Source organism: Lagenorhynchus albirostris, chromosome 2, assembly GCF_949774975.1.
Source record: "Lagenorhynchus albirostris chromosome 2, mLagAlb1.1, whole genome shotgun sequence".
Classification (NCBI taxonomy): domain Eukaryota; kingdom Metazoa; phylum Chordata; class Mammalia; order Artiodactyla; family Delphinidae; genus Lagenorhynchus; species Lagenorhynchus albirostris.
The window spans coordinates 120,694,333-120,719,580 of NC_083096.1; the positions used below are offsets into that span (position 1 = coordinate 120,694,333).

At 36.6% G+C, this 25,248-nt stretch overlaps 1 protein-coding gene and 1 non-coding gene across 2 annotated transcripts in view; one reads left to right on the top strand and one right to left on the bottom strand.

Annotated features, from left to right (window-relative positions):
- Window positions 1-25,248, top strand: part of SLC44A5 (solute carrier family 44 member 5) — a 376,131-nt gene that overhangs the window by 24,261 nt on the left and 326,622 nt on the right. The gene's annotated exons all lie outside the window — the stretch shown is intronic.
- TRNAE-UUC (transfer RNA glutamic acid (anticodon UUC)) lies at window positions 21,788-21,859 on the bottom strand. The gene has a single exon. It is a non-coding gene; the product is annotated as a tRNA-Glu (tRNA).

Consider the following 25,248-nt stretch of genomic DNA (forward strand, 5'->3'; position numbering starts at 1 on the left):
GTAGGTGCTAAAGACATCTGGACATCTAGAAGAAGAAAGGCCCAGAAAGGGGCAACATGTGCAAAGGCCCTGAGGTGGGAGCAACTGCACACATTCATTCTAGGTGCGACAGAGAAGCCCATGCGGCAGGAACCAGCAAGTGAGGAGGAGAGTAGCAGGAGAAGATGAGGTCAAGGAGGTGATGAGGGACCTGATCATGTAGGCCTGGGCTTTTATTCTGAGGCAATGCAAAGCCAATGAAGGGTTTGAGCAGAGAAGTGACACAATCTGACTTATATTCTAACAGGATTCTTTGAACTGCTCTTCTGAGAATAGACTGGGGTGGGGTGTGGGGGCAAGGATTGGAAGAGGAGATCAATCAGGAAGGTATTGTAATAGTCCAAGCAGAGACTATGGTTCTTGGAGCAGGGTTGTGGAGTGGTGGAGCGTAGTGAGAAGTGGTTGCATTCTGTTTGTGTTTGGAACATATGGCCAATAGGTAGAGGAAGAGTAGAATCAATTATGACTCAAGGCTTTTGCCCTGGGCAATGGAAAGAGGAAATTACGATGGAGATGTGAAGACTGTGAAAAGAATAGGTTTGGAAGGGGAAGATCAGCAATTTGGTTTTGGACATTTTGAATTTGAGATGCTTGTTAGGTAGTAGAGATGAATCCTTGCTACATCTCTCTGAGGTAGTTACTATTATTGTCCCTCTTGTGCAGACAAAGTATGAGTATAGAAAGGTTAATTTCTCTTTATTCACTCAGGAAGTAACAGAGGCAAGATTCAAACCCAGGCACTCTGACACCACAGCTCCTGATTTTAGACACTGAGGGGTCTACATCTAAGGAATTTAGAAATGAGCATGGTCGTATTGAGTTACGTAGAATTATAACATGGAAAAGTCCTACCAACCGTAAGATCTAGGACACCTGGCAGCTTAGGTTAAAATGGCTCTTTTAAAAGGACCATATATAAAAATTTAAGTGGTTAGCACTATGTCCATGTCCATCTCTATCTCTGTGTCTATTTCTCTCCCTCTTCACCTTTATCCTAGAGATCTACTTCTCCATACCTGCCTGGATGGAGTGGGAAAGAGTTTTCCATACTACATAACTCTATGTAGCTGTGGAAACAGTTCCTATTTTGATCACTACAAATTTCTGGCACTGTTAATCTCAAGCGCTCCAGTATCTTAGGTTCAAAGCAGTTCTTGTGCTTCCTGATTACTTCCTGAATGTTGAACCAACATCCTTGTTTCCTAGGAATCCATAGGTTATGGCATTGTTCAGGGTTAGTATATCTTTACAGTTCCATTTGGCTCAATGTACTTATAATTTAACTTACCACATGGTAGCTGTTTAGGTGTTCTTTGTCAATTAATCTCCACATATAAGCACAGCCCAGATATCTTGTGTTGCATTGTATAGTATATAACTTAGCAAAACAAATTATTGCAATTTAAATATACACTCTCTATATTAGGTAGGATAGCATTAATGTGGACTCCTTTATATAGTTCATCCAAACAACTGTGGAGTTAAAAAATTTATTTTTTAAAGAATTACTTATGATCTGAGCTAAGTTTCCTACTAGTTCATAGAAAATGTTTTATATCTTGGCATGACATCCCTAGAAATATGTATTTGTAAATGAATGGCTGACATACCATTAACTATTCAGCAATACATTCACCAAATCAATACAAATGTAGTGCACTGTCAATAATATGATTCATTTGTCGGTTGGTGGTTGGTCCCATCAGAGTAAGTACGATATTATAAAAGCTAAATTTTTTCCTTCCTATATTATATGCTGTGTTGCTGCATGATTAAACGAAATTGTTAAAGTCAGAACTCATTATATTTCATACTTACAAATAATAATACATGTGGCTGGAAGCAATTAGTGAAAGAATATAATTTGTTGAGGGAATTTAATCTTAGGGTGCATTGAAACAATGAATGACTTGGAGTTAAGAAGCTTGATTAACTATTCAAAATGTGGAGGATGTAGAAATTAAGTAGTTTTAGGAAAAGAAAATGAGTTTTGGATTTCTACTTGTGTAAACTTTAATAAGCATTTTAATGTGTTATAAGTGTTCTTTAGAAAATAGGAGCGATAATACCCCTCTTCCCTGGACTATGCTTTTCGGAGTACCTGTCCCTAAGACTTCCTCATTCTTCATTGTCCTTGTTTATGACCTTGAAGGAATGTGTAGAGCTACCATTCACTTAAAGACCCAACAGGCTCTCTTGTGTTGACTCCTATTATTTCTTCAGCATGTGGCATATAACTATTCATAAATGCAAATCAAATTTTTTCCTTTAGTGTCTTTCATTGTTTAAATAATTTTCATGCATTACTTATTCCTCCAATATGGGCTTACGGCTTCTGCTAATGACTGAACCTAGGAGAGAACAGAGCCACATCTAGGAGGGATGTGCTTTGTAAGGTAAATAGCATTGCACTGATCTTGAAGGGTGCAGGTGTTGGATTATGGGGTGCTTACTGTAGGAGTGAAGCTCCAATAGAGGTGGGTCACTGAAGGTTACTTGCTCCACAGTTTTGCCTAAGAGCCAGATCTGCTTCTGCTCTTACATTATTAAGCAATTTGCTTTATCAGCACTGCTGGGTTACAGTTTAGTACCAGGAATATTTATTATTTTAAATAGTTCATCAAGATTTATCTGTTATTTAAAACTGCAAAAATTTCAGCTGACACAGAAGAAGAAAAGGTCTCAAGTTCAGTGACAGATAATAATTTACTATTAGGGTATTCTTGCTTAAGTCAGATAGACTGAAGCCAAGTAGCACTATTTAGATCATTTACTAAACAATATCAATGTATATTTTCTGGGCAGGCTTCCTTGAGATTAGATTGCTGCAATGTAGTCTATCTGGAAAAACTTTTGAAAATGCAACTTAGAAAATGAGAGAGGCCTGATAAACCGCAGGGAGAACATTGTTTTTGTCCTCTAGTTCCACAGTTTACTCCTAGGTGCAATTCAAGGTGTTGGCTTTGATGTATTCTGCTTTCTTGGCATGTTCTCTTTTTCCAAATGTTTCTCATGAAGCTTATTCAGCTGAGACTGAAATGAGTTGAGACTTTTGCTGACAGTCTCTAGCCATATTTGCTGATGAACTGGGTGTACCAGTGCTTGGGGTGCATAATTATATTTACCATAAATATTAGAACTAGGTAGAAGATGCAAGCCCTATATTTGAACCTCAGTATGGTGAAAACATTGTACATATTTCTCAAAGCAGCAAACACTCTCATAGGAAGAGGAAGGAAACATTTTTTCTGGCTTCATTACTTGAATTATACTCCATTTAATTCTTGTACTTATTTACATGATATTTATTAGAGCAGCTTCTATTTGTTTCATAAAATAAACCTACATCATTTTTGGTGGCAGCAGGGCCTATCTGGGGTGGAGTCACTTCACTTATGTATGGTCACTGCCAGCTTTAGGAGTCAATCACACTCAGCAACATTTAAACACATTCATTTCACATTACCTGTGATGGGGACACGCTAAGGAATATTTTCATTTATCCATGCATTGATGAACATTAAATTTTATTGAAATAATAAATTCATCGGTTAAAAAAGTCTAGCAATACAGAACAATTTATAATAAAAGCTACAATATCTTAGAGATACAGCAGTAACTAATAGAAGAATCAAAACAGGAGACTGTTAAAGGTTGGCCACCTCTGGGGGTAGGAAAGGGTGTGGCTGGATGTTGTGCCTATATTTACACATACCACTATACCTTGATTTATTTAATTTTTAAAAGTTTAATTTTCTTCTTGATATGTTAGATTAGGACTGAATTTATTTGCACCACTGTTCATGTTCCCATTCCCCTTTATCTACATATAATTAATTATATCAGTACAGTCTGCCCTCTGTATCCACAGGTTCCAAATCTGCAGATTCAGAGTGCAGACTGTACTACACCATTGTCCATAAGGGACTTGAGTATCCGTGGATGTTGGTATCCAGGGGGTCCTGGAACCAATCCCCGGTGGATACCGAGGGACAACTGTAGTCTGTTTCCATACAGATTACCTTTGGTACTTGAAAAACATAATTAAATCTTCATTTCTTATTCCATTAACCATGGACAGTACTCTTAACTACCCACTTTGTAAGATGAACACATTATAACTCTAATTCTTTCTTCCATTTCTTTTCATCTTCTACTTCCCAATCTTCCAAGTCAATAAAACAACATTTCCATTAATATTTACTGCAAAGCCATATATAGTGTGTTGGTATTACACTTCCTTGTCTATGGATCTAATGTTAGGACTTCTCTGTCACTCAGTAGAGAATGTACCTAGCATCAAATTGCAATGGATTATCTATTTAAACATCCCACCAATAGACTTTATCATATCCTTACCTCTTTCAGAGTTCTCAATCCATTCAGTCACCCTGCCTTCTTTTCCTCCTGGGGACCTCCCTCCTGGGGCACTGCATCCCCTGAGTCCAGTCTGTAGTGGCTCCTCTCTAGGGCCTTTCCAAAGCTGTCCTCCTGAGACTTAACTTTCACTCTCTTGAACAGCACTCTCTGTTTTTTGGATCTTATGTTCTTTTCTAGCTTACATCCTCAAGTTAACTTCCTAAGGAAGGATGCACAGGAGGAAAACATCTTGTAAACCAGAAACGTCTTTATCCTACTTTCATGCTTAATTGCCCCATTCATTTAGCTGGAAATCAGAATCCTTGGTTGAAAATCATTTGCTTTCAGAACTTTGAAGGTATTGCTTCATTGTTTTCTAGCACTTTGTTTTGTGGATGAAAAAAAATCTGATGTCAGACTAATATTATTTGTTGATTTCCTGTTTTTTACTCTGGAATTTTTTAGGACCTTTTCTTTATCCTTTGTGTTTCAATCAAACAATTTATATATGTATGTATTTACTTTAGCTCTAAGATATTTTCTTATATTATTTCTTTGATAACCTTCTCCCTTCTATGTACTGTCTCCCTTTTTCTCCAAAATTTATTAGTGGGTATTGAATATTCTGGATTTAATCCTCTTTTTTTCTTTATTCCATATTTTCTGTTTCTTTGTCCTACTGTTCTATTTCCTGGGAGATTTCCCTGGTTTTATCTTCTAATACTTCTCTTGAATTATATTATTCATCTAAAGCACTTTCTTATTTACTTTTTAAAATAATATCTTCTTCCTGTTTATGTTTTCTGGAATCTGAGAATAATATTTTGACGTTTTAAAAAGTTCTCTTAAATCCCCTGGATTATCATTGCTTCTCGTGGGGTCATTTTTTCCTGCTAGTTCATATTTATCTTTCTTTTTTTTTTTTTTTTTGCGGTACTCAGGCCTCTCACTGTTGTGGCGTCTCCCGTTGCGGAGCACAGGCTCCGGACGTGCAGGCTCAGCGGACTTGGCTCACGGGCGAGCGGCATGTGGGATCTTCCCGGACCGGGGCACGAACCCGTGTCCCCTGCATTGGCAGGTGGACTCTCAACCACTGCGCCACCAGGGAAGCCCTATCTTTCTCATTTAACATTACAGGCTTTGCTCAAATGCCTGGTGATTTTGGTGGACTGTTTATGTGGAAGAATGAAACTGACTGGGGGCTCTGGGTACATGAGATGTTTTTCTGACTGGCATCCTCTGCTTTTTGGTTCGTGGCTGGGGTACCAGCCATTAAGCTTGGGAATCCCTAACGACCAGGCCAAGGAAGGCTTTAATCAGCCCTCTAACACTTAGACTTAATGCCTTACTTCTTAGTATGATCAGAGAAGTTAGCTCAGATCTTTGTGCTGGGTTACCTGCCTGGCCTCGGGCAGTCTTACTTCCTGGGATGTGGGAGGGACCTTCCTGGGATGGGGGAGGGGCTCGTACAGCTTGACTCTTCTCTAAACCAAGGATCAGTAAATGTTTTCTGTAAAGGGGCGATAGTAATATTTAGGATTTGTGGGCCACATACAGTTTCTGTCTTTTTATTTTATTTTTATTTTTATTTATTTATTTTGTGGTACGCGGGCCTCTCACTGTTGTGGCCTCTCCCGTTGCGGAGCACAGGCTCCGGACGCGCAGGCTCAGCGGCCATGGCTCACGGGCCTAGCCGCCCCGCGGCATGTGGGATCTTCTGGGACCGGGGTACGAACCCGTGTCCCCTGCATCGGCAAGCGGACTCTCAACCACTGCGCCACCAGGGAAGCCCCGTTTCTGTCTTTTTAAAACAATGCTTTAAAATGTAAAAACCATCCTTAGCTAACTGGCTGTGAAAAATAGGTGGTGGCCTGCAGTTTGCCAACTCTTGCAAAACAGACCTGCTGTTAATCCCTGTTTTCTGCCCTATGTTTCACTCTCAATTTCTGAGTCTCAATCCTGTCTGGGACTGGGATTTTATAAAGCAGTTTGAGCTCCCCTGCATCCCGCCCCCTCCCACCCCCCTCCTGATCTTCAGCCTTTCTCCCTTTGTATTCTGGGCTGTTTCTTTCTTCTCTGATTTCTTGGTCAGTAGCCTTCCATCTACTTTCTGTCTTCCAAGAGTCTGTTGCAAATTCATGTCCACTAATGGCTCCCTCCCTGTTGTGTTTTGCTATTGTGGTATATGCAGTTGGTACCTATATCCTCTCATCACCTCCAGTTTTCCAGTACCCATCCCATCTTTCAGCTGCCAGCACCTGCAACTCTTAGCGTGAGGGGGCCGTCTGGCTGTAGGAGCTTGCTCTGCCGGCCCGTGCAGGCCGGCTGGAAGAGCCAGGGTATGTCCCCTCCCACCAGCCCTCAACCGATGGCTTTCAGGAATTGGTGGGTAAATACCCCAGCTTCCTTGCTCCTCTGTTGGAGTATCTCGGAGGTGCGAGTTCTCCCCAGGCTCCAGAGCTGCTGAGCAGGATTGAGCCCCAGGTGCTTACAGTATCTTGTTTGATAATGAACCCTTTATTGGCTCTCCCTTGTTCCGTGACTCACGTGACTCACGCTCTCCCTCCTCTACTGAAGTTCCTGGATTCCTTCTCACATAAATTGGTTGAATTCGAATGCTTATCAAGAGCCTGCTGCTGAGGAACCAAAATGGAGATAATCATGGGTTAGTTTTTTTCCCTTTATTATAATTTTAATTAAATCTCAGGTAGAGGAAACAGATAACTTTGAGTACTTTTATTATACTGAATCTGATTAATCAATATTATATTGAGTATTTACCGTGGGCCAGGCATTATCTGTGGGGGATAGACTCATGAATTAGCCTTGAATTCTAACCTGCAAGGAGCTTGTGTTCTACAGGGTAGATAATCCATGCAGTAGAATGTTTGAAGGGTTCTTTTTTTTAAATAATTAATTAATTTTTGGCTGCGTTGGGTCTTCGTTGCTGTGTGTGGGCTTTCTCTAGTTGCGGCGAGCAGGGGCTACTCTTCGTTGCGGTGCGTGGGCTCCTCTTTGTGGTGGCTTCTCTTGTTGCTGAGCACGGGCTCTAGGTGTGCAGGCTTCACTAGTTGTGGCACGTGGGCTCAGTAGCTATGGCTTGTGGGCTCTAGAGCGTAGGCTCAGTAGTTGTGGCGCACGGGCTTTGTTGCTCCGTGGCATGTGGGGTCTTCCCGGACCAGGGATTGAACCCGTGTCCCCTGCATTGGCAGGCAGATTCTTTACCACTATGCCACCAGGGAAGTCCCTGAAGTGTTCTTAAGAGAGGCTGAGATGTACGTGCCGTGGGGCTTAGCAGGCATGAGAAGTTATTTGCAGATGGGTGATCAGGGATGGCTTCAGGAAGGGAGTGAGATGAGAGCTGGGTAAAGGAGAAATCAATTTGAAAACAGAATGCTGGGGCTGGGCATTCCTAGCGGAGAAAACGGAATGAACACAAACGCTCCTCAAGAGGCATGTGAGGAGGACTGGTTGACTCGAGAGAAGCCTTCTATTCCTGAGAGAGGACAAAATGATGTAAAACAAGCATGAGTACATATAAAAACACAGATGTGTGTGTGTGTGTTCATTAACTCAAACTGTAAGATGTTCACGTGAATATTGATGGAGGTTGCTGATAATTGATTTATATAATTAGGAGTTTGGATTTGATGTGGGAAACAAACGGGAGGCATCAGATTCCTCTGAATCCTGAAGGGAAATTAAAAACTTATTTAAGGGAGAATGTTGTGACTTAGGATGTTTTATTTTTGTGAGGGATAGATGGAACGGAGATGAGGCAGAAGCAGTTGCAGGTGAGTGTGATTTTTCAGTCTGCATTATTGTAGGAGACTGTGGGATTAGGAGTCTAAGGGCTAATTTGAGAAATATGGAGGAAAAAGCAGATAGAAGTATGGAGAAGTGGGAAGCAAGGAAAAATTCTAAGAAAGACATCAAGCTCTTAGGAATCTCTCAAAGTAGGAAAGATACTAGACAGAGTAAAAAAGAGAAAGGCCTGCATCTGGACCAGTTAGAATTGAGAGGGTAAGCTAGATAGGTTATTGGGAAGAACTCTGCTTTATCATCTACTTATCCTGTCACTATTTCTGATCATTTGTGTCCTTCAGAAGAGTTGGTGAGGAACTGTGTAAACCTATTGAAGGTTAAGCTTTGGGTTCATTTTGGAAAAAAAAAAAAAAATTTTTTTTTTTTTGGTTCTAGTCCTTAAAGAGGTTTCAATGGGAATAATTAAAAAAATAGAAAGTAGTACACCCTTCATTGATAATAAAGTCTTGAGCTTAAGTGAGACTCTTAGAGCTTTCAAATTGTACATTAGCATTTCTATTTAAACCGATTTACTGCTGTAGCCACAACAGTTGATCTGCTGACTTCCATGTGAAGGCTTCCTGTATGGAGAAAAAGTACAAAACAAAATTTAATGCTTTCCCACAATGTCAATTTCTTAGGTACCAAGCCAGAAATTAGCATTATTAGTGGGGAAGGACACCCAGTGTCTAGCTACCTGTATTTAACTATATGCTGAAAAGACTGTGCTCATTACTGCAACTGTAAGGTAGCTGTAGCCACACGTTAATAAGTTATGAGCTACTATCTCAGAGAAATTACTCTACCAATAGTAAGTAGCCTATATTCTATTTTTCTTCTCCCTTGGATATCTGTATGGAATAAAATTAATTCAGAAAACAACAATCTTCGAGAAGTGGGAAAGCTTAAATTACCTCATAACTGGCCTTCGCCTCCCTTCCCCACCCTTATTAAACAGCATTTATTGATAGAATTATTCTAGCACGTTAGTTGCTCTTTCAGACCCTAAATCTTAAGCCTTTTTTTTTTTTTTTTTTTAATTTCACACATCCCTTCAAGGTCACCTCCCACTGTCTTTTCTGTTAGCAACTGCTATAAATGTTATCACACTCTTCTAGTTTTCTACATTTTTACCTATTACTCATTTACCCTGAAGATTCTTTTCCTTTCTTTTGCCATCCAACAATATGGAAGCAGGCTACTCTATAGGAATTCTGCTCTCTTAGGATTTTGGAGCGAACAATTCCTCAAAAGCCCCCAGGTATCTTAAGAACACCTTTTTCCGGATCTCACCCATTCTTTTTAAAAAATACATCATTGCTTATAATCTACAATAATATAATTAGAATATTGCTGCTTGGTTACTGTCAGATATTTCTGCTTAGCAAATTATATGAAAAGTTGTAATGCCAGGACAGGGGGTACATCTTCTGGGGGGAACTTCTGAGGTTATTATTTATGGGGTAGAGCTGCACTTAAGAAGGTAGCACATTTTCCTTCCACATCTAGCTGTGGAAAAAAGTGCAGCATCCTGAAGAAACCAGGGATAGCTGAATACCTGCAGAAATTATATGACTTTGTCTAAATTTATCCACTTCCAAGATCATATAATCATTAGGCTTAGGAGCCTGAAAGAGACCGTAGAGATTGAGTATCCACCTTTGCAATCCATTCAACATTCCCATCCAGTACTTGAGCAGTGAAAATATGAGGTAGAAATGGGGAAACTTAACATAGTAGCTGAAAGTGTGGGCTGTGGAGTCAGACATTGAAATCTAGACTTTGCACTTAAAATTATGAATTGTAATCCAATTTTGGACAGGTTAATTAACTTCTTTTGCTTTACTCTTCTCAACAGTAAACTAGGGATATTAATACCTACACCATGGAATCACTGCGATTAAGTTATGTCCTGGACTATTGTAAATATTAAATAAATGTAAGCTGTTGTTATTTGTTACTTTCAGAATATGTAAGGACCATTTCTTTAAGTTTGTGCTAAAATCTTTTACAGACTCTAGTCAAAGAAATGCACTGTCTGTCCAGCTTTTTGAATGAAATCTTTTCTGTTGTATTCTGCATTGTATCAAACTAAATTAGTAACATAGTTTACACATCATTCACATGTATACACATGTTTAAGTTATTTAAAAAATCTAGCTACATTTTCAGGAAGGTTTTAATAAAAAGGTTGTTAGAGATCATAAAAATATTTACCTTTTAGCAGGATGGTTTATTTTCATGCTGATGTTGGAGCTTTGGGACAGTGCTATTTTGCATTACTTAAAAATTACAATAAGAAAGACAACACATATTCTGCTTTAACTGTAGCTGGAATTGACTTTTTTTAAAAAAATAGACTCAGTCTCAGACCTTTGAAAAATAAAGGCATTTTTATTGCTAATTTGATTCTATCAAAATGACTTCTGAATCTTATAGAAGAATTTTAGTTGTTACAAGTAGACTTGAGGTGACAATCACATGTATTTTTATCATAATAGAACAGTACTGGGATAAACTTCTGCCCCTTTTAATTTTTTATGAATTGGTACTCTAATTACCGGGCACTGAGTCTCAATAACTTCTGGTGCTGTGGCATTCTGTTTTCTCCCAGTTCACACAGGCTTCAAACACTGATTTCAGAAGTGCCTCATTACTGCATAATGTTCCTGGTTCATTGTCATGAACAGATAGCCTGAAGTAGAATGTATGCTATTTAAAGACAGTAAAGTTTTTTTCTTTTTAGTTTTTTGTTTTTGTTTTTACGTTTGAATAATACATTAGTGTGAAAAATAGTACCTTCAATATTAAGTTTTGGAAGCCAAATTGAATTGCACAAAATTTCAAAAGTTTGTGTCTCAAATGTTACTTTACTACCTATAAAACTCTATCTGTACCAGGTAGGGAAAGCATCTCATATTTATTTAGTAGCTTTCCAGTACCAGACACTTCAGATACATTGTATCTGTAATTGTAATTCTCGTAATTGTTCCTAGAGATAGAAATTATTACCCTCATTTTATAGAGGAGGGAACTGAGAGTCAAAGAAGTAAAATGATTTGCAAAACTAATAAGTGCAAAGCAAGGACTTACTTGAATCTGGACCTGACACTAAAGACTGTCTGCCTTTCCACTCTACTGCCTGGAGCGAAGAAGAAAGGAAATGTGTGTAGTGAAGTATGGAAATGAATAGCGCCATCTGGAAGGGCAGTTCTGCCAAGTTCTAATATGAAAAGTGCTGGACCTCATTATAGCAAACGTTAACGTAAAGTTGAATCCCTTTACTGAATGATCCCACTCTTACAAAACACTCTGAAATACATTTTAGTTCTCAGTTCCCATCCATGAGGGTACAGCATTGGCCATAATTGCTGCTGCTGTAACTTTGTACATTAATGGCAATTTTGTGAGGCTAGGTGAATTTTTCTATTTAGTTAGAGCTTGATTGTTCTCTCTAGACTTCCCTTAATTTCCTGCTGAGATCTTATTAAACATTTTGAGGATGAGCTAATCAGTGTTTTGCATCCTTTTAATAATGTGAATGCTTTTTCTTCAGCATAATTTAATGTGAGACTGTTCAGATGGAAATAGATCAAAAGACTCCCTCACCAGTCATGGTCTCTGAAAATGGGCTCGCTTAGTGATGCTGATGGGTAGGCAACCTCATTAAGGTTTAATATGAGGTAGAAACTTCAGATAAACGTTTGTAAATGGACAACAATTTATAAATAACTTTTAGTCATTTATTCTTTCATTCTCAAAATTAATGGTTCCAGGTCACTTGTACATACTGAAATTCCTTCTGGGGGTATTATGAGAGGAAGGTGATCCATTCACAAACCTTCATAGCCAAATTGATAAGCTTTTGATGCTTGTGCTTTAATGCCTATTGATTGATGCTCAAAAATCAAATTTGCTCTTCCCTCAGCCTAGTGGATCACTTCAGCATAAAATTAGAATGCTTAATTTGAAACAAATTCTCCCAAAAGGAGAAACAGCTCTAATTTTCCTGTAGACGCTATCAGTACTGCTTCTTTGGGTTTAGTGTTAGATTACATTAGTTCCTGGGTCAAGATAGTTCATTGGCATATTATAACTTTTAACAAGAAGCCAGAGTATATTTGGTAGTATGCTGTTGTATGAGGTGAAAATATGTTTTGATGACTTTGATGGCAAGAATCTTTTCATATAGTTTCACATCATTTAAGTATGTAGAGACATGGGAAATAAACCAGTCTTTTTTTTTTTTCTTTATGCTACAGGGTACACATTTTAAATTTTAGCAGCATAATTCAGATTTTTGCCTTATGTACTGTATTACTAATCTGAATATTTTCCAATCAAACTTTTTGAAGAAACCTCTTGTGATTTGGTTTTAAGCAGAGTTGGAAATCATAAGCTGCTTGTGTAATTTTCAGACACCTTTATGAAAACTGAAACAGTCAAATGCTTCCGTATCTAACGTAATGGAACAGTTGTGTTATTTTCAGTTATTATATGGTTTAGGATGATGAGCTCACACAAATATAACCATTTCTCTTACATTTGATACCAAGACCATGACCCTGGCTTGTCTTATGGAGAATGAAAGCATATTTTAAGTTATTTGTATATATATATGTATATATATGATTTATCTTACGGTATTCGTTCAACTAATCCTTTTGGCTATCATTTATTATATAAAAATAATTTTTTCCAAATACCATTAAAGAACATATCTGAATGGGATGATAAGATAGAAAATTTCAAGATTTTGGAGTTCAGAGTAGGTACAATAGATAGACTACTTTTACAGAATGGTTTCTGAATAAGGCCCTTTCTTATTCAGGTGTGCCATTAAAATACACATGAGTATTTAAAAAATACTCACTTACACTTATCATCATCTTATACTTTTCTTCAGTGTTAGTGACTTGGTAAGGAAACTGGTCTTAAACTGTTAACCTCAGCAATTGCTTAACTTAGTTTTACATCTCCCAGAAAAACTGTCCCTGAGATTTTACTGTGAAACTCTACTTACATCCAAAATCCTTTTATTTTCCCACCAAAGCAGGGATTCTTTTATTTGCATACTTTTTTTCTTCCAGTTGTACTGAGGGGTAATTGACGTACATCGCTGTATAAGTTTAAGGTGTACAGCATAATGATTTTACTTACGTACACTATGAAATGATGACCACAGTTCTAGTGAATATCCAACATCTCATAGAGATCCAAAAAGAAGGAAAAGAAAAAGAAATTTTTCCTTGATGAGAACTCTTAGGATTTACTCTTAACAACTTTCATATATAACATACAACAGTGTTAATTACATTATTTTAAAAAATAAATTTATTTATTTATTTATGGCTATGTTGGGTCTTTGTTGCTGCGCATAGGCTTTCTCTAGTTGGAGCAAGCGGGGGCTACTCTTCGTGTGGTGCCTGGGCTTCTCATTGCGGTGGCTTCTCTTCTTGCGCAGCATGGGCTCTAGGCGTGTGAGCTTCAGGAGCTGAGGCTCGCAGGCTCTAGAGCGCAGGCTCAGTAGTTGTGGCTCACGGGCGTAGTTGCTCTGCAGTATGTGGGATCTTCCTGGACCAGGGCTTGAACCCGTGTCCCCTGCATTGGCAGGCGGATTCTTAACCACTGCGTCACCAGAGAAGCCTATTAATTACGTTATTGACTGTATTCCCTACACTGTACATTTCCTCCCCCTGACTTACTTATTTGTAACTGGAAGTTTATACCCTTAATTTCCCTCATCTATTTCACTCATTCTCCCACCTTCTGCCCCTCTGGCAATCACCTGTTCATTCTCTGTATCTATGACTGTTTCTGTTTTGTTATATTTATTTTTTAGATTCTACATATGAATGAAATCGTATGGTATTTGTCTTTCTCTGTCTGACTTATTTCACTTAACATAATACCTCTAGGTCCATCCACGTTGTCATAAATGGCAAGATTTCATTCTTTTTAATGGCTGTGTAATGTTCGTGTGTGTGTGTATGTGTGTGTACCTGCCACATCTTTATCTATTTATCCATCAATGAGCACTTAGATTGCTTCCATATCTTGCTATTGTGAATAATGATATTTTCATACTTTTATGAAATGGTCTTGTATAAAACTATCTTATGTTAAACTATACTATCTTAATGATATTAATATATGTGTAACCTATATTTAAAATTCCATAGAATCTAATTATTGTCTGTCAAAGAGAAAAAAATAACATGTAGAAGTTTCAGTAGTTGAAAGTAACTCTAAACAATCTCAAAGCAGACACAATTTTTGAAATATAATATACAAATATATCTGGATAAACTTCACATGTTTTCCTGTGAGCTGTTTCTTGAGTTGTTTCACATATTGAGGCTTACTGTGGTGTCATGATAGCTAGAAGAAATCGTAGGAGCAAAAAATCTTAGCTAAGAAAAGTGGGTGATGTCACTCATTTGATAGAGAACGAGATTGTGGGAGGATATAGATTCTGAGCTGGCTGAAGGTAAAGATTAAGGGAAATTTTCATAAGGATGAGAAAAATAAAAGTTACAGTATTATCTTAGCAATTACTTTCAAATACTGTCATAAAATAATAAAGAAAATTATGTGAAAATGGTGATATAATTTTTGGAATTATTTCTAAACAAGATGTTTGGGGTGATGATGTGGGTGGGGCAAAGGAGAAAGAAAACATTAATAATAAAAAATGGGAAATATTAGAACCTAACATGACTATCTACTAGGAGAGTATTTATCAAAATTTTATTGAAAGATCCTAAAGTTGTGTTTGTTATAATGAAAAATATTACATTAACATGGCTCTTGATAAGATGTAACCTGTATCTCCAAATAAAATTTTTGCATTTCCCTTATTCCAGTGCAAATCAGATTATAGCCATCACTTCATGGTAAATTATAAAAATAATCAATAAATTAAAAATAACCATAATATGACAGTAAATGATAACCTCAAACATTTTTGATCACTGTGTTTGTTGAAAATGTCAGATCTTATTCTGCCTATAGTAGATCAGGGAACCTCAGGAAATTGGAGGGATTTCGTGATATAAAATAGTTAAAATTTAAAGCATTTGATTTTCTGTTTTTAATTTTATTCAGCCAAGGATTATAAGACTCTCTCACTCCCTCCTAAGTGACAAATTCATTAAATATTTATTGATCATTTATAATATTGGAATATTAAGCCCCGCAGTATTGGATGTTATGGGTGCTGGAGATATGTAGTGAAAAATACCAAGGTTAGTGTTCTCATAGCATCCACATTCCCTGGGAGAAGAAGGACAATAAAAAGAAATGACAAATGCATGTAAAGTATACCAATTTGCATTAACTACTATCAGGAAATATTAAGAACGGTAAGAGTAATTTTTTTTAGGGTAAGAGTAATTTTTTTTAGGGTAAGAATAATTTGAACAAATTACCCTAGCCTAGCTTCATTGAAATAAAATATTTCTATTCTTGTCCTTTCTATTGTCAAGGAATTTGCTAATAATAAACTCTGATAGTACAGTGAGACGCCATGACTAATTACACATAATTGGTTTCTTCACTTTTTCACATATTACAGAGAGCAGATTGTGATTCCAGTAAATTTGGATCATGCATAGAAAAGGTTTCAGGTAAAAGTGATCCACGGAAATAGACACTGACATCTTGTTTGCTGCCAGAAGCCACAAATAAATGGCTAGCAGAGTGTTGAATTAGCCCATGGACAGATGTATGGGAGTCTTGGAGCAAAATAGTTTTAATCAGGGGTGATTTTTAACCTTCTTAGAATTTTTACATTAGATGTAGCTAAATTGGATTGAGTACCTAATTTATTATGAACCTGGTTTAGGTTTTGGTCACTGAATGCATACATCTAAAATGTAACTGTTAGAAATCTCAGTAAAATGTAAGCCCATTTGTCAGTAGAGTAGGTGTTTCATAGTAGGTGATAAATAAATATTTTTTGAGGGACTAGCTTGTTCTGAGGAACTGAGCAGAAACTGAGGTTACTGCATCCCTGAAGGCTTTTGCTCAGTCTTGGGGCACAGGAAGGTAGAGGACCCAATCCACTATAGATAAAACTTTGTTGGGAAAAATATAAACCTGCCAAAATTTTAAAACTTCTTGTGAAATATTCTTTTTCAAGATTTAATTCACATACCAGACCATTTACCCATTTAAAGTGTCCAGATTTTTTTGTAAATTCACAGGATGTTCAACCATCATCACAATCCAACGTTAGAACATTTTGTCCCCCATTAAAGAAACTCCAATCCCATTAGCCATCACTCCTCATTCATCCAACCCCCTCAAATCCTAGGCAGCCACTTACTTAGTTTCCATATCTATAGATTTGCCTATCCTGGACATTTCATTCAGATTTGTTATGGCCAAATAAAATTCAATTGTTTAGAAATGTTTGCCATATTTTGTTTATCCATTCATCAGTTGCTGGACATTTGAGTTTCCACTTTCTGACTGTTATGAATAATGCTTCTATAAGCATATGTGTACAAGTTTATCTGTGGAACTGTATTTTTATTTTTCTTGGGAATATACCTAGGAGTGGAATTGCTGGGTCATATGGTAACTCCGCATTTACTTTGTTAAGGAACTGTCAAACTGTTTTCCAAAATGGCTGTACCATTTTACATTCCTATCAGCGATTTATAAGGGTTCTAATTTTTCCATATTATCACCAACACTTGTTATTGTCTTCTTATTATAGCTATCCCTGTGGACTTGAAGTGGTATCTCATTATGGTTTTGATTTGCATTTCTGTGATGACTAATGATGTCAAACATCTTTTAATGTGTTTATTGGTCATATGTATATCTTATTTAGAGAAATATCTCTTCAGATCTCTTTGTCCATTTTTTAATTAGGCTATATGTCTTTTCACTGTAGAGTTGTAAAATTCTTTATATATTCTAGATACAAGTGCTTTATCAGATATATGGTTTGCAAATATTTTCTCCCATTCTGTGAGTCCAGGGATTGGCAACTTTTCTGAAGTTACATCATAAACCATCATGAATAATTTCATTATATTTGAGAGGATGTTTTATGGTAAAGGGATAAATGTTCATGAAACTACTGTGATTTTAAGGACCCTGATCAAGCCGCTCAGAAGTATGGATGGAAATGCAATGAGGTAGTATTTTTTAGAAAGACTAAGAAGATTTCCTTCCTCTTCTTCCCACCCACCACTTAAACTCATAAAGAGTTTTTTGGTTTTTAAAGAATGAGAACTTCTCTGTAAGGGTGTGAGGGTGAGGTTTAACACTGGCCCTGGATATGCCATTCAATCATTTATGTGTCATAAATTACTTCATTTAGTTTTCATAAGATCCCACTTGAAATCCCGCCAACTCTTCCAATTCCTCACTCCTGTGAGTGTTTCCTCTACCATTTCCCTGCTGTTTCAGAAACCTGATTCTTCCAAAGAACGCTTTCCCATGGAACCTGCTCATTCTCTCGTGCTCTGTGTGTCATAGATCCCCCAAATCTCGTGTGAGTTGCATGCTATCTGGAAATCATCCCTATCCCTTCTCTTTACTGTAATTCACTGACATCTTGGCCACTCTCTCACGTCCATCAAGGCTTTAGTATCTTTCCCCTCAAACTTGAGGCTTATTATTATTTATTATTATACACTATTTATTATTATTCTAGGTGTCTTCATCCGTGTATTGACTGCTCATTTCTTCTTTACTACATCCAATAATTACCTACCGTCCACTAGATCAGATTCAGACTTCTCAAAATAGTACTCAGTGCCTCTAACTTAATTGTCCAACATTTTCATACCCAGTGCTTGATGCTAACTGACCATGAAGGCCAGAGATGTCCTTTTTGTGACCCAGCCAACTCCTACAACCTGTGTGTGTTTCTAGCTCTGTGTTTTGCCTGTGTGATTCCTAGTATTTAGACTCTGCTTTTCTTCTTCATATTCTGTCCGTCATTTAGAACCCTATTTCAGTTCTGCTTTCTTTTCCCTGACTGCTCATCATGATTTCCTATTACACTTGTTTGAGCCAGACAGTGATTACTTATTAAGAACTGGTTATTTACTACAGTTTCTGTACAGTTCAATTTAACACTTTAAGAGCACTCTGATTTTTCATGGTTTTGTGCTTGTAAGACTTTTCTTATCAATTGATAATAGACTTCTTGTGAGTAAGTAAATGTTTGCACATCTACCACAGTGCCTGAAAAGTGGCACATGGTCAGTAAGCACTGGTGTTTGTACACTGACTCTCTGATACCTTTGGGAATTCTTCAGTCGCTATCATTGAGATTATCTGAGTTTTGTTTAATAATAATAATAATAACCTATTATCTTATGTTGATTTTGGGGGGAAATGTGTGACTGAGATCACTCTGCACTTTCCTTCTCCTTGGATGAGTCTGATTCCACATGAATGTGTTTTTTACACATTCATGATTAGACAGTGTTGATTTTATGACAGTGCCTCAATATTGAGGTCTCAGGGCCTACATCAAAATACCGCAAAATCATTGATGATAGGAGAAAAGTATACACAGTCCATGTCCTGTAGTTCTATATGAAAGCTTGGGGATTCTCTGAATATGATCTTTAAATTTTTTTCTTTTTAAAAAGCAGCTAACCAACACTATTAAGGCACTATTTATATTTGAGTGTTTCCTTTTCTCTGAGTGGAACAGCAAATCAACTGTGTGCAACCTTCATGCTCATAGATGACAGAGGGCAGTGAATTGTGCTTACTTTGAATACCCACTTCTGTTGGTTTTAGTACAATGCAATATCTGTGCTAATTTCTACGCAGCAGTCTGAAATCTGCAACAGAAAATAACTGGTATGTCTGCATAAGCAACACACTTAATCTTTGGTAAAGTAATTTGAAAATTTGTGTTACATTTTATCAAGTGATAAAAATTTTAGATAGTATGTTTCTAAAACCTCTCAGGCGTAAAGTCTACAGTGCTCTTGCTATTACTTGAACATCTTGCTCAACTGTCTTGCTGTTACTTCTAAGGAAGTAATAAAAATGAAAAATGTGAAGGAAACAGATCAGAATTGGAAGGGCATTTGTTGTGCCAATTATATACATTTACCGTAGCACTTATCAAATTGTTATCATTAGATTTTTTTTTTTTTTTTGAGGGCAGAGGCTATGCTTTATTTCACTTCTGAACCTAGCACAATGCATGTTTCATAGGTGCTCAATAGATGGCTGCTGAATTTATATGTTTTTGGAGTGGGCTAATGTATAATGAAGCTTTAATAATTTAGACTGAAAAAGTAGATTCTTAATGTTTGACTCACTGACCACAAATTATATATTAATATATTCATAAATAACAATTAATACTCATATTTAATACTTGAAAAAATGCTGTTTCACAACTACTGAATTCTTGAACAAGTGAATGACACCCAGTCCAATTGACCAGGATACTTGCACATACTATGTACCTAATGTGTATGGGCTTGATCTCATAGCTGGAAGTTATGAATAGAGTGTGGTTTGGATTTTAGTCGTTGTGGAAACATTTAAGCCTTATAAATGTGAACCATGTCCTTTTTCTTTCCTTGTTTTAAAATTTTATTTTCCTAGAGATGGTATTCTGCCTATCTTGCCTCTTCTTCACACTCAGGTAATACTTGTCAAATATGAAAATTGTCTTGACAGAACACCAGAGAACTTTCTAGATATGAGATATTCAGAAACCGGTGCTAAATCACAGGGTACTACAAGAGGTAAAGCTGATGATTAGATAGAAAAAATGCAAAGTTAAGCTATAGGTCACCGTGTCCCACTCCTCCCTTCCACATATTCCTTCCACTTTAGGGAAAAGCAGAAAACCTTTTTCCTTAATTATGCTTGTTCTCTCAAAGTATAAGAAACTAACGTGTCTCTTACCAAATACCTACATGCTTCCTGTATTCCATACTCTATCGAGTCCATGTTCCTCAGGATGTTTTTCTGAGGGGGATGAGTCTGGCTTCTTTCACTCAACATAATTATTTGGAGATTCATCTATGTTTTTGCATGTTCATTAGTTTGGTTCTTTTTCTTGTTGAAATAGTGTCCTATGGTATTGATATACAAACATTTGTTTTTACCAATTGTTGAGGAATTTTGAGTATTTTTAATTATTTTAATTTATTTAAATTTAATTTAATTATTTTAATAATTGTTAATTATTTTGAGTATTTTTATTATAAGTATCTCTCTCCCAGAACACTTTGTTCATAAATCTAATGGAACATTTCTCATAGTATGTTAAACTAGGTTGTTTTCATATATCCTCCATTAGACTATCCTGACCCTTCAAGATAGGGGAACTGTATCTTTTTCATCCTTTCTCTCCCAGCCCCTAGCATAGTGCTGTGGTTTTGAATTGGTAGTCCATGTAAACAACCCTCTTAGGTGAAGCCAAAACTTTTTCTTGATCCTGTACTGTCTCCATCATCACCACTTATTGATTCATTCAAATCAGAAACTTGAGACATGTTTGTTTGCTTTTTTTTGAAAATCTACTTTGTTTAGGTATAATTCATACACAATAAGTCACACATTCTTGTTTTTCTAAATTTAAAAATTTTATTACAATTTCTAAAGTTTATACTGCATATCTACCTATATTGGCTATATTCCCTGTGTTGTGTAATACATCCTTGTAGCCTATCTTACACACAGTAGTTTGTACCTCCCATTCCCTCACCCCTGTGCTGCCCCCCACCCCACCCCTACCACCGGTAACCGCTAGTTTGTTCTCTGTCTGTGAGTCTGCTTCTTTTTCTTATGGTGACTAGTTTGTTGTATTTTTTAGATTCCACACATAAGTGATATCATAGAGTATTTGTCTTCCTCTGTCTGACTTATTTCATTTAGCATCGTGCCCTCCAAGTCCACCTGTATTGCTGCAAATAGCAAAATTTCATTCTTTTTTATGGGAGAGTAGTACTCCATCGTGTATGTATGATATATGTGTGTGTGTGTATGTATATATATACACATATATATGTATAATGTGTGTGTATAAATATATATATGTATAAATATGTAAATATAAATAAATAAATGAATAAATATATGCATGCCACATCCTCTTTATCCATTCATCTGTTGATGGACACTTAGGTTGCTTCCTTATCTTGGTGATTGTAAATAATGCTGCTATGAACATTGGGGTGCATGTATTATTTCAAATTAGTGTTTTTGTTTTTCTCAGATATATACCAGGAGTGGAATTGCTGGGTCATGTGGTAGTTCTATTTTTAGTTTTCTGAGAAACCTCCATACTGCTTTCCACAGTGGCTGCACCAATTTACATTCCCACCATCAGTATACGAAGGTTCCCTTTTCTCCACATCCTTGCCAGTGTTTGTTATTTGTGTTCTTTTTGATGATAGCCATTCTGACAGGTGTGAGGTGATATCGCTGTGATTTTGATTTGCATTTTCCTGATGATTATCGATGTTGAGCATCTTTTCAGGTGCCTGTTGGCCATCTGCTTTCCTCTTTGGAAAAATGTTTATTCAGTTCTTCTGTCTCTTTTTTTTTTTGCCATGTGGCATGGCTTGTGGGATCTTAGTTCCCTGACCAGGGATTGAACCTGGGCCCTGGCAGTGAAAGTGCCAAGTCCTAACCACTGGACCACCAGGGAATTCCCTGCCCAAATATATATATATATATATATATATTTATGTTCAGTTGTATGAACTGTTTATGTATGTTGAATATTAATCCCTTATTGGTCGTATCATTTGCAAATATTTTCTCCCATTTAGTAGGTTGTCTTTTTGTTTTGTTTATGGTCTCCTTTGCTGTGTAAAGGCATTTGTTTAATTAGGTCCCATTTGTTTATTTTTTCCTTTTATTTCCTTTACTTTAGAAGATGGATCCATAAAATATTGCTGCAATTTATGTCAAAGAGCATTCTGCCTATGTTTTCCTCTAGGAGTTTTATCCTACAAAGCTACAGTAATCAAAACAGTATGGTACTGGCACAAAAACAGACACATAGATCAATGGACAGGATAGAGAGCCCAGGAATAAACCCACACATTTATGGTCAATTAGTCTACAATTAAGGAGGCAAGAATATACAATGGGGAAAAGACAGACTCTTCAGTAAGTGGTGTGGGAAAACTGGATAGCTATGTGTAAAAGAATTAAATTAGAACATTCTCTAGCACCATCTACAAAAATAAACTCAAAATGGATTAAAGACCTAAATGTAAAACCAGATACTATAAAACTCACACATTCTAAGTAGCTAGATCAATGACTTTGAAAAGTGTATAGAGCTGTATAAACCATCAAACCAATTAAGATATAGAACATTTTAATCTGTCACCAAATTTCACTCTTGTACCTTGACAGTTTCAAACTGTCAGTCTCTTGCAACCCTCTGTCCCAGGCAATTACTGATCTGATTTCTATCAATATAAAGTGGTTTTGTCTGACTTAAAATTTCATTTAATTTAAATTATTCAGTATGTACTCTTTTTTATTTCCAATTTCTTTCAATTTGCATAATATCTGTAAGGTTCAACCATATTGCATTGATTTGTCCTTTTAATTGAGGGTGGTGTTTAATCCATTTACATTTAGTATAATCATTGAAATATCTGGGTTTAAGTGTACCATCTACTTTTCTTTTTTCCATTTTGTCACCTCTACTTTTTCATCTGTTGCTCATTTGTTGACTTCTTTTAGGCTTATTGAATATTTTTTTTGCATGTGTGTTTCATTTTATTTCCTCTGTTGACTCCTTAGCTATACCCTTTATTATTATTTTTAGTGGTTGCTCTAGGGCTTACAATATATATCCTAACACAGCATAGTCTATTACTGTAAAAGTAACACTCTACCTTTTCGTGTTTCCTACATCCTTTACAAACATCCCACTTCTCATTTCACAAATATAATAATGTTAATCAGTATTATTCCATTTACACCTTTTCTCAAATTCACTTTTTCATTTAAAATCACTCAAATAACTTTCCCTTTTTTTCTGGTACTAAGTTAACTCCTAACATGGCTTATCAAATTCATTATGTTTTGAGTCTTGTCCACATCTCTAATTTTATCTACTACTGCTTCAGTTCCAGGAATACTGATTTTCTTACAATTCTTCAAATACATCTGGCTGTTTCAAACCTCTGTGTCTTATATAAATTGTTCCTCTGTCTGGAATACCCATTCTCTTTTGCCATTTAAAATTTTTTTCTGAGGGATTATATGTCTGTGAAACTTTTCCTGACTCCTCTCCCTCCAGGCAGAGTTAATTATTCTCTACTCTGTTCTGCTTCTGTTCCTTCTGTATACTTGTATCAGATGCTTCTTGCACCATTTCAAATTTACTTGACCTTACCTCTTATTTCAGCTACAACTGCTGCACTGACCATTTCTCTGAAGATGCTGTACATCTTCATGCAGATACAACTTGACAGTGCCCTGCCTCAGTTTAACCTCTCACTTTCCCACTCTGACCTTCATGGATTCTTTATTTGATGGTGAAATAGCATGGGGCACCCCTGGGATTTTGCCCAGCACTCAAGCATGTGCAGCAAAAGAAATGATGGGGAGTTATTGCCCTGGGGGACACCCGTGACCAATGAAGAGCAGAGTGATGAGTAAATGCTTCCTGCTTTCTTCCCCTGGGAGGTTATTAGGTGTCCTATAAGGCTGAGTATCCAACCATCTGTATGGGTGGCCAGTCAATTCAATAACAAATCTTTTTTTGACTTTCCTTCCTTCCCGTCTTTGCTCCATCTTCCCTAAACCTTGTCCCCTGAATCATACTTCTTTGTCTTAGGCTCTGTGTTCTGAGGAAACCAGGCTGAGAGAATACAATTATTACCTGTACAACACTGTCTTTAAATGTGTTGCTTCCTCCAGACCAGTGATTTTTCAGACCTCTTAAAGCAGTAATATATTAAGCCCCAAAATATACAACTGGTAAAACTAGAGCAATTCTGATTGGAATGAGAATGAAGCCAGAGGTTTTATAAAACAAAAAACAATATACTAATTAAGCTATGAACTTCATGAGAGTTAGAATATATGTCTTTTTAATCTTTGACTCCTAAGAACCTGGTATAGTGGCTGGCTCCCAGCAGGTAGTCAATAATATTTATTAAACTGAACTAAATTTAATTGAGGGAAACTAAAGTGTATAAAATATAAATAATTTCATTTAGTCTACAGTGATTATGGATAAAAGAAGAAACAAAACAAATATAATCCTAATACTTTTTCTGGAAGCATGAGGTTTACTAGAAAAGGCAATAAAACATTTTCTGTAAGCTCAAGTTGTTCTATTCTTGACTTTGTATATTAATTTTCAGATGGTTGTTCAGACTTCTCCTTTATGTCATCAGTAATAAATTGAAATTGAATTTTTAAAAATCCCCCACAGTTTTGAAATTGTTTATTAATAAATGTGAAAGGGGTGGGAAAGTTATTATTTACAAGTATTTTATGGTCATCAATGTGGAACGGGTGAGATAAAAAGCTAAAGATAACATCTAGAAAATAAATATGCCACTACAGAATTAAAGAGCCACAAATGCAAGCTCCTCTTATGTACTGTGTTGATAGTCAGTATTGAAGGGTGTCGTCATTTCTTTTTCTTTTTTTTTGTCCTAATTTCTTAAACATGACAAAAACTCCAGAGGGATAGACTTCTTGAATTAGTTATTGTGAACAAGGTTTTCTGAGCATTCAGAGGTGGGGAAAACACTGAAAAAAAAAAAACTGGCCTGGAAATTTATACTCTTAAAAAATTTATCCGGGTATATTTTTGTATGAATAAGGTATTTTATCAATTGGTCCATCAATTCACCTACTCACTCACCCACCCGTTATAATGGTGTTAAGATTGGCGTTTAAAAAAGCCTACGTGAGAATCTGTTCTTTACCATCAGTCAATGAATTTCTTTCAATCATGTTTCTTTAAATAAGAACTTTAAACTTTTATGGATAGCAAGTTAGTGACTGATTTCCATTTTCTTTATTGTAAAAATTGGGCTCGTTTATGAGAGTTGT